The sequence below is a fragment of the Pinus tabuliformis genome, chromosome 3_2 (assembly GCF_031772625.1).
Source record: "Pinus tabuliformis cultivar Carrire ecotype Pingquan chromosome 3_2, CPIR1, whole genome shotgun sequence".
Taxonomy (NCBI): Eukaryota; Viridiplantae; Streptophyta; class Pinopsida; order Pinales; family Pinaceae; genus Pinus; species Pinus tabuliformis.
This window is the reverse complement of record NC_142302.1, coordinates 1,006,231,770-1,006,241,153: the sequence shown is the minus strand read 5'-3', so window position 1 is coordinate 1,006,241,153 and position 9,384 is coordinate 1,006,231,770.

The following is a 9,384-nucleotide window of genomic DNA, read 5'->3' as shown; positions in this document are numbered from 1 at the left end:
ATTGCATGTTTTTTATTATATTTATGCTAATAGAGTGAATTGGGTTAGTCATTATGCCAACAAGTCTAATGGGTACTTTGTGCAGTGTTTTGGTCAATTTTGAGACAAAATCAAAGGTTTTAATGAGCACTTGGCAGCCAAATTCGTGGGAGAACAAGGGAGAGGATTTGTAGGAAGGTGTCCCCTTCATTTATGGGCCCTTACCTTGAATTCTCCACCATCAACTCGGAGTTCAAGGGCCACCAAATCGATTATCACAAGGGCAGCCAAGCAAGTCAAGTAGGACTGTTGTTAACTACAAGTTTTGGGTAGCCGAGTCCCTAAAGTTTAGGAGGACTGTTGGGGTCCTCAATTTGTATAAATAAGAAGGCTTAGGGCCTCATTTTGGTTAGCCAGTAGTTAGTCACTTTGTAGGCAGAAGTTAGCTAGTTTGTAGTTTGATTTTAGTCTGTAGATTAGCTTTGTGTTTCAGCACAATTTCAAGCTTTCCCTTGTGGACAGTTTTGATGTAACTCTTCTTTTCTTGCTCAATAAAGATGAATCCAGCTTTGCACCAGCTCTAAATATCTCTTAGGAGGCTGTAGCTCTTGGGGTTGGGCCCATCTCAAGTGCCCAATATCTCCTTTGTTTACTTTCATGTGTCTTTGTTGCATTCTTAGAATAAAATTTTATATTTAGATTTAAATCTTGTTTTGTTATTTAGGTCGTTTTTTATGATTAAAATAGATTTTCATGTCTAGAATAGATTGGTAGGATAATAACAGGAAAAAGGCTCCAAAAAAGGGTCAACAAACACTTTTGGTTTCACCTCTTCCTTATTGGATCAGGGGCTGGAATTGAAGTAACCGTGCTGTCCCAAACAAAAACACTAGTTTGCTTTACCATGCAATCCTTAGTGTATTGTTTTCATTTACAGAAGTTGGTTATGTGTTCAGATCTCTGAAATGTTTCATTGCATAGTTGATATACATGGTTCTCTTCCAAATAAAGCTGTTGTTCATTCACTTTATTGTTAGTTAGATTAGACTAGCTAGGACTTTGATTACTTGCAAGACTTTGTTGATTTAGTTGAATGTATACGGTGCAGAGCATCTCTACCACTCTTTCATCCACCTAAGCTTCATCAGAGACATCTGCTCCATCTCCTAGCTAGGTTCCTCATCTCACATATGTCCTCTTGCCCACGTAACCCTACCTTTTTGTGCAATCATTGTTTCAGCCTTCTTTGAGCCAATTTAGCCATCTACACCTTCTCACCACTCCATCCACCCGTCCTTGGGCCACTTCAGACCCCTATCCTACCTCCATATCCATTCATGCATCTTCTCTCACTCACCCATCCTCCAAAATCCAATTTTTAAACATCCTGTAGAAAATTACAGAACATCCTGTAGAAATTCTAGAACATCCTGTAGAACCCCTGCAGACTTCTTGTAGAAGCTCACGAATGAGGTTTCTTGGTAGAAAAACTCTGTGAAACTCTCTGGAAGGGTGTTAGGGACCCCTTAGGCCCTCTTTGAACCTTCTTGACCTCCTCCAAGCATTTCCTCTCGCCAATCCACCTCTGCACAGTCAAAAACAGTTAAATCGCATGCATAATAATTCTGACGACTTAATCAAAAATACAAAAAGATGTTTTCTTCAGATAGAGGTAGTCTAGACACATGTATTTTACCTTCATAGAAGTAATGGCATCTCTTTCAGTAGTTTTCATTCTCCCCTTTGCATCAGTAGGACTAGCTGGTAGAATTATGGTTTGTTAGGGTTTGCGCTTTCCTTCAGTTTTTCAATCTCTTTTCGCAAATAGATTAGCTTCCTTCGAGTTAGCTTTCATCCATCAATTAAAAAGCTTCTTCTAAGAGCTCATAGAAGTTGGCTTAAGCTCCTGGCGGACTTGTGCCAGCTGATCAAGTGACAGCTGCGGAAAGAGCTAGTACTTGTGCATACAGCACCATCGCTTCCAAGTTTGTTACGAACTACCGGGTTGATAAAAGTAAAGACGGGAGTCCCAGGAGTTGCAGCATTATCACTGCAATACTGGAGCCCACCACCAACCTTGATATTAAAAGGTGTGAGAGCCCTTTTAAATTATTTACTTGCAAGCTCAACTAGCTCAAACCTCTTTACTTCCACCCCTAGACTCTTCTATCCATGACGCTCGCTCGACCCTAAAATAGTTCTTGAAAGGCCCAAACACACTGACATCAAGGGGTTGTAGTCTATGAGTGGTATGATCTGGCAATTTTAACAAGTCAATGCCAAAATTGTTTGCCTCCTCAATTTTATGCACAACCATGTGGCTTCCATGGCCATCTAAAATTAGTAGGTGTCTATTTTCAAGAGAGACACTAGTTGGTACAGATGCAGAAAAGTGAAAAAGCTAATTTAGAAATAGTTCATTTGTTATCCATGCATGGGGATGTCCAGCCATGCACGCACCTGTTTCACAGTTCTATATATAGTTTTTTAGTTGTGTTTTACCTTTGAATAGATAAAATCTTGGGATTGAAGAACCAATTGTATTGACACAAAAAAAATAGTGATCCATTCCCTTCTCCTAGGAAAAATCTTAGGTACATTTCTACTCCCTCTCTTGGCAATTACCCACATACCACAATTCCTTCTTGCTTGTAAGCCTGTTTCGTCACAGTTCCATATATGGTCTAGGGCATATGAGTGCTACTCATATGTAGTAGAAAGTGTGTTATAGAACTTGGACACAATTGTAGGGCGTAGATTTAAAGCCCTGTCTCTGTCAAGGCCCTCAGTTGTACATAACAAAAGGTCTGGATGCCTTTCTTTTAAACCCACTCCACCATGATTTACCAAGAAACCCATCTTTGAAGGGGTTTGGCTTCCCTTGACATATTTGAGCTACTGTGGATTTAAGTTGTATAAGCTATATCCCATGTCCCAATGGGTTATCTCTTTACACCACTCAACCACCTCATCCTCCTCCTCTTTAGTCATAACTGTAACAGGCCCTCTACGCTTTGTATTAGTCAACCCATTTATCCAATAATCTATGTTAGAGGCAGAAATACCATGTTTTTTTGTAGAGGCATAGATTGAATGTCCCTTAAACTCAATGTCATCCATTACAGCTAGCATGTCTTTCTTTGTCCAGCCTCTGATGGCACTAATTTTCTTTGTTGAACTTGCACCTTCCACTATGATTGAAGGTGGCTCTGTGATTGATGGTGGAATAGAATGATCTACAACCACAGTGTCCTTTTCAATGACATTACTGGGCGCATTGGGAGAATTCACATCACCCCCCTATCCTCATCTGATTTACTGGATCGCAGTTGGGCCCCCCTCACCTCCTCCTATTCCTTGTATAATTTGCAATAGAAACTCTCGACATGGCTGCAACAACCCGTAGAGTTACCGCAAAATTTTTTATTTTAAAAAATTGTATTAGAAAACAAGATAATTCATTTGCCTTTGCAATAAATGAGCAACAAAAATCAGTGCTTTATCTATATATTGTAACTGAATACATCTCAAATACGAAAATCATAATTGGAAGGGTTTTCACACATAAAATTTCATACTACAACAGGCTTGGAATAATTAAATTCACATAAAGAAACAAGAAATCTACAAAGAAACAGTGATGATTCACACATAAAAATTCACACATAAGATTCACATATAAAAATTCTTTCTAGATTTCTCTTGCAGGGTTGTGGGCTTTATTTGGTTGATTTGTCTAGGGTGTGAGGATATTCTAAGGTCTGTTGCATGTTCTTGATGATTGGAGTGTATTTTTTTCAATGACTTGTAAGCTTACTTCTCCTCAATAGTGACCTATTGCAGACTATCGAAAAATATTAGGTCTGAAGCATTGCTATTATAGTAGTCTGATATTGAATTGCAGGGGTCGGATTTAAGGTTACAATGGCATTGACTCTTTCTTTCATTTTAACTTCTTTATTGATTCTTAGTTGGTAAAAACGTGAGTTACGAGGAAGATATATTCCCTTTTCTTTTTGTAACAGCTTTGACATAACACAATTTCTTCAACAGAACTCGCTTTCTGTGTCCTCAAATCATTGTTCTTGGCATTCATTTTATTCCTAGTTCGTAAAAATATGAGTTATCAAGAAGAGCTACTCCATTTTATTTTTGTAACAAATTTGGCATAACAAAATTTCTTCAACACACATAGCTTTCTATGTTGTCAAATCATTGTTCTTGGTATTCATTTTGTTATGGGAATTCATTTTATTCCTAGTTTGTAAAAATATGAGCTATCAAGAAGTCTATTACTTTTTCTTTTTATAACAACTTTGACAAAACACAATTTCTTCAACACACTTAGATTTATGTGTCCTCAAATCATTGTTCTTGGCATTCATTCTATTCCTAGTTGGTAAAAATATGAGTTATCACGAAGAGCTATTTCTTTTTCATTTTGTAACAGCTTTGACATAACATAATTTCTTCAACACAAATAGCTTTCCGTGTCCTCAAATCATTGTTCTTGGCATTCATTCTATTCCTTGTTGGTAAAAATATGAGTTATGAGGAAGAGCTATTTATTTTTCTTTTTGTAACAGCTTTGATATAACACAATTTCTTTAATAGAACTAGATTTTTGTGTCTTCAATTCATTGTTCGTGGTGTTCATTTCATTCTTGTCATTCATTTTATTCCTAGTTTGTAAAAATATGAGTTATCGGGAAAAGCTATTCCTTTTTCTTTTTGTAACAGCTTTGACATAACACAATTTCTTCAACACAAATAGCTTTTTGTGTCCTCAAATCATTGTTCTTGGCATTCATTCTATTCCTAGTTGGTAAAAATATGAGTTATGAGGAAGAGCTATTCCTTTTTCTTTTTGTAACAACTTTGACATAACAAAATTTCTTCAACAAAACTAGCTTTTTGTGTTCTCAAATCATTGTTCTTGGCATTCATTTTATTCCTAGTTCGTAAAAATATGAGTTATCAGGAAGAGCTATTCTTTTTTCTTTTTGTAACAGCTTTGACATAACACAATTTCTTCAACTCACATAGCTTTGTGTGTCCTCAAATCATTATTCTTGGCATTCATTTTTTATGGGCATTCATTTTATTCCTAGTTGGTAAAAATATGAATTATCAGAAAGAGATATAATGAGTAAGGGTTCTTAGTTGTAGTCTCTTTATGTAGTTATTCCATTTCAAATTCTAAAAGTCTAAGGGTTTTTTACTAGTTCTTTTTGTTCTTGTAAGTGGAAGCCTCAAAAAAAAAAGAAGGCACACTGAATTGAAAAAGAGAGAGAATGGGTGGTATGCACACTAGATATTCATCCCTTTCATTGACTGAAAGAAAAGACAAATTTGTTATGGTTCCACCCATACAATAACACGATAGGAGGCCAATGGTAAGATATTATAAACCTCTAAGGAAAGGATACCAGAGAAAGAAATAAAACTTGATTTTGTTATAAACATTGCACCTAAGTGAACCTCGCGAGATAGAGGAGTAAGAATAAATAAAATGGTCCTAATTAAAGCACATCACAATGAACCTCAGTAAGAAGGAGAATGAAAATACCAGTATAAGAACATAGGAAAATCAAAGAATTGGTTGAATAAACTAAAAAACTTTAAGAAGGCCACGAGGGTCATATTTATTTCTCACATCCGTCATGATAGTATCAGACACCATTCTGAGCTAAATAGGGGACATGTTAAAGGGATGGCAATCATTTAAGTACACTTCCTCCTCCTACACTCATTTTTCATCCTCCATCATGAGCAGACCAATGGAATCAAGCTTTTTCCTCCCCCATCATGAGCATACTAGTGGAATCAAGCGAAATAAAGTTATCTGCTACCTCTACATTATCATCGTCATTAAATAGCATTTTAATGTCTATGGGATAGTCTGTAGGATCTTAAAAACCTTGCTCATATTATTCCTCATAATGAAATAAATGATTATCTATTGCATCTCAATTGTCTAATTCCTGGTAGTTTTTCTCCTACAATCTTGTAGTTATCTCATCTTCAGGACTATAAATTTATAAATTTATATGCATCATCTTCAAGACAGTGAAAGGATATTCTTTGCTATTATAGTAGTTTGATATTGAATTGGAGGGGTTATATTTGAGGTTACAATGGCATTTAAATTGGTTTCTAAATCAGTGAGTCTATTATTCATATAGCAATGTTTCTCTGATCAAATATTGTGATCTATTTAACAAGTGGTATTGGCTATAATGGCTTTAATTTACCCTTGTCTCTCAACAAAAATAACATTATTCAACAAAAATGATAACATTATTCTACAAAAATAAACCTATATGTCTCTAGGAGCTGATGAATAGAATGAATGTAACACCATGCACACACTATGTCTGTATGTCTCCAACAACTGATTAATAGAATAAATGTAACAGTGTTTGAACACTCTGATTGTATGTTTCCAATAGTTGATGACTAGAATGAATGTTTGAAATGAAAATCAATAAGAGTTGATGTTTTATAGTTTTTTTTATATAGAATTTAATTGGTAGGGAAGATTGGCATGGATTTCCATCTCCCAAATTCAAATATGTGGTCTGGATTGATTTGTATATGATCAAATAGTTGATAATCTTTCATGGTTGATACTTGTGATTTCCTGTGTTTAATTCCTAAATTGAAAAGTTTGGTGTGTTTAATACTTGAATTGAAAGGGTTGGTGTCATTTATTGCACCTTCTGAACTAATTCCTGAATTGAATGTTATCATTTATTGTCTTCAACGGGTTAAATGGTTAAACACACATGTACGTATGGCTGACACACTTTTCACTTATTCTTGTACAGGTATTACTGAGCAATGGGATGTGTTGCTCCATTGGAAATCAGTAGGTGACTATTTGATGGGATAGGTGTACTCCTGAATAGAATTCAATGGGATGTTTTGTAGTGCATTTTGACTTATTTGGTAGTTCAGAGTTGGAGGTACTTGGGACATTATGTCTTGTCAACTTGTGATGTTAAGGTTTGGTGTTTGACACTTATTGGTCCAATCAATATGTGGGCCCATTTTGGACTAAATTATATAACTCAATATGTTTGGTGTTTGACACTTATTGGCCCAATCAATATGTGGGCCCATTTTGGACTAAATTATATAACTCAATATAAAGTATTTATGTGCATCTTTTTTATGGTTTATGAATATTTTTTGATGGATGTGTGGGACCAGTACTATAACTAATATTGGTCCCTACACAACAATAGAGGGCTCTCCCCTAGATTCATTTTATTTTTTAGCAGGTACGGTGTACTGTACTACATCTTAAATGCTTATCTACACTCACATGGCATGCATTAAATCGTCTCCATGGCCTCCTCAAAATTGGCTCTATAGTTAGGGAAAAGGAAGATATGTTTTAAAGAGAAGATCCTACAGTAATGAAAAATATAATCTAAATAACATTACAAATTGCATAAAAAAATTGAATAAATAGTTTTTCCTGGTTGTGAAGTACTTATCAAACCAAGAAACTTCCCTGTGTTGATGCATTGAACAACACAAATGTTTTTTAAAATAAAATTAATTATATGTATTGCATATAATTTTTTAAAAATTCTCCATGTAATGATTTAATTTGGATTTTCAAATTTAAGTTCGTTGGATGAGATAGGAAAAATATGTGTTTACTGATCTCAGATCTGAGAACCCTTTAAAGCCCAGAAAATGTTCTTAAGTGCAACAAACATTTGTACAATGACAAAACTTCACACGAGTTACCAAAATAAAATAAAAAAAATAAATTGAATTCATATTAGCAGAACCAGGTAATGTTAAGGACAAATTGAAACTGAATAGCTTTTGTATTCTAAGACTTTGTGTATTCTTTGAACATATATATAATTTTAAAATATGTTATTTGAGCCAAATGAATGTCAATATCGGCCTGATACTGGTTGTCACCGAACTGTTTATGTTGAGTGATTTTAATTCTTTTACTTCTCACAAAAACTTTTGTAATAAAGAATACGTTAGAAGATTTTGTAATAAAGACTACCTTAATTCTTCTAGTCGCAAATAAATACCAAAATCCTCAGGGAAACTCTTGTAGTAAAGATTTTGTAAAAAAATAAAATCAATTGCTTTAGAATTTACATTCTTGGTTTCTTATCAAATTTTAGTTTATATTTATTGTAAATTTGGATGGTTTTCTTTTTCACTTTGTAATCAATTGCTATCAAAAGTTGTTTCAAAATCTCTCTTTGTTGTGCTTTAATTATGATCTTTTGCTACATAGTCTTTATGTTGATTTATTTGTTACAAAAATATTGTTTATAAAAATAAACAACCATTTTTTTCTTTATTTCAATTTTATGTAAAAATAAGAACCATATTAGCAAAAGCAGTGACATTGCTACCATGTAATTCTAGTTTTTAAAAATAACTCTTAACGGCTTTCAATCTATATTTTAGATCATTAATATATATTTCCTTTACTTTATTTTAAATAGAAGAAAAGAAGCCGATTTATAAAAGAAGAAAATAGGCTATCAGTGATATTATTGTTCTGTCTTATGGTATTTTGATTTCTTACAACATTTTTATTAGCGGACTTACAGTTTTTTTTTGTTAAATGGTTGATTATTATAAATTGTTAAAGTTTTATAATATATTTTATATTCCGACACATAGGAAATAGTTAAGTATAACTTGGTCTAGTGTAGAGTTAGGTAAAGTGTGTTTCTTTACTATGTACATTTGTAACTTACAATCCAACGGTCACGATATGTTCTAGACATGAAGTGATCCGACGATTCATTCTCTCTTCAATATTACCGACACTTGATCCATGGCTTAACACCCGATTGGTCCATGATCTCTATTTAAAGAGCATGGAGGGTCATTTATAGGGTGACCATTCATGAGAGAATCTTATGTAAATTTTCTTTCTTTTACTAATAAATTGTCTGAAGTGGCTGCGTTGGCTTAGGCTGTGGACTGTTTCCCTCTCTGAGGGTTTTAACCACGTTAATGATACTGATGTATTGATCTATGATCTATTTATGAGCGGTGTCCTTTGGTGTTCTATCTGAGGAACTTACCCTGTAAATTCTTACATGGTATCAACGCTATTTTAAGGTCGCATTTGTTGGTGATCCAAATCCGAAGCCGGTATAAATGCATGTGACTGTCATTTCCTAGATCTACTATTTTTTATTGTTTTCGGGCTGAGAGGACTGCTCTGTTGTGTTAGGAGCATCTGTTCCAGTAAGGAACCCCTTTCGTTTCACGCAAAAAGGTTTCTAGTAGCCCTAGCTACGTCATTTTTAAGATCTGGAGGTACACAGTCTTTATTTGCAGTTTTAGTTATTCATCTCTTTGTTTATTTCCGTTCATTTAGCTCTCTATTTTTTTATTACT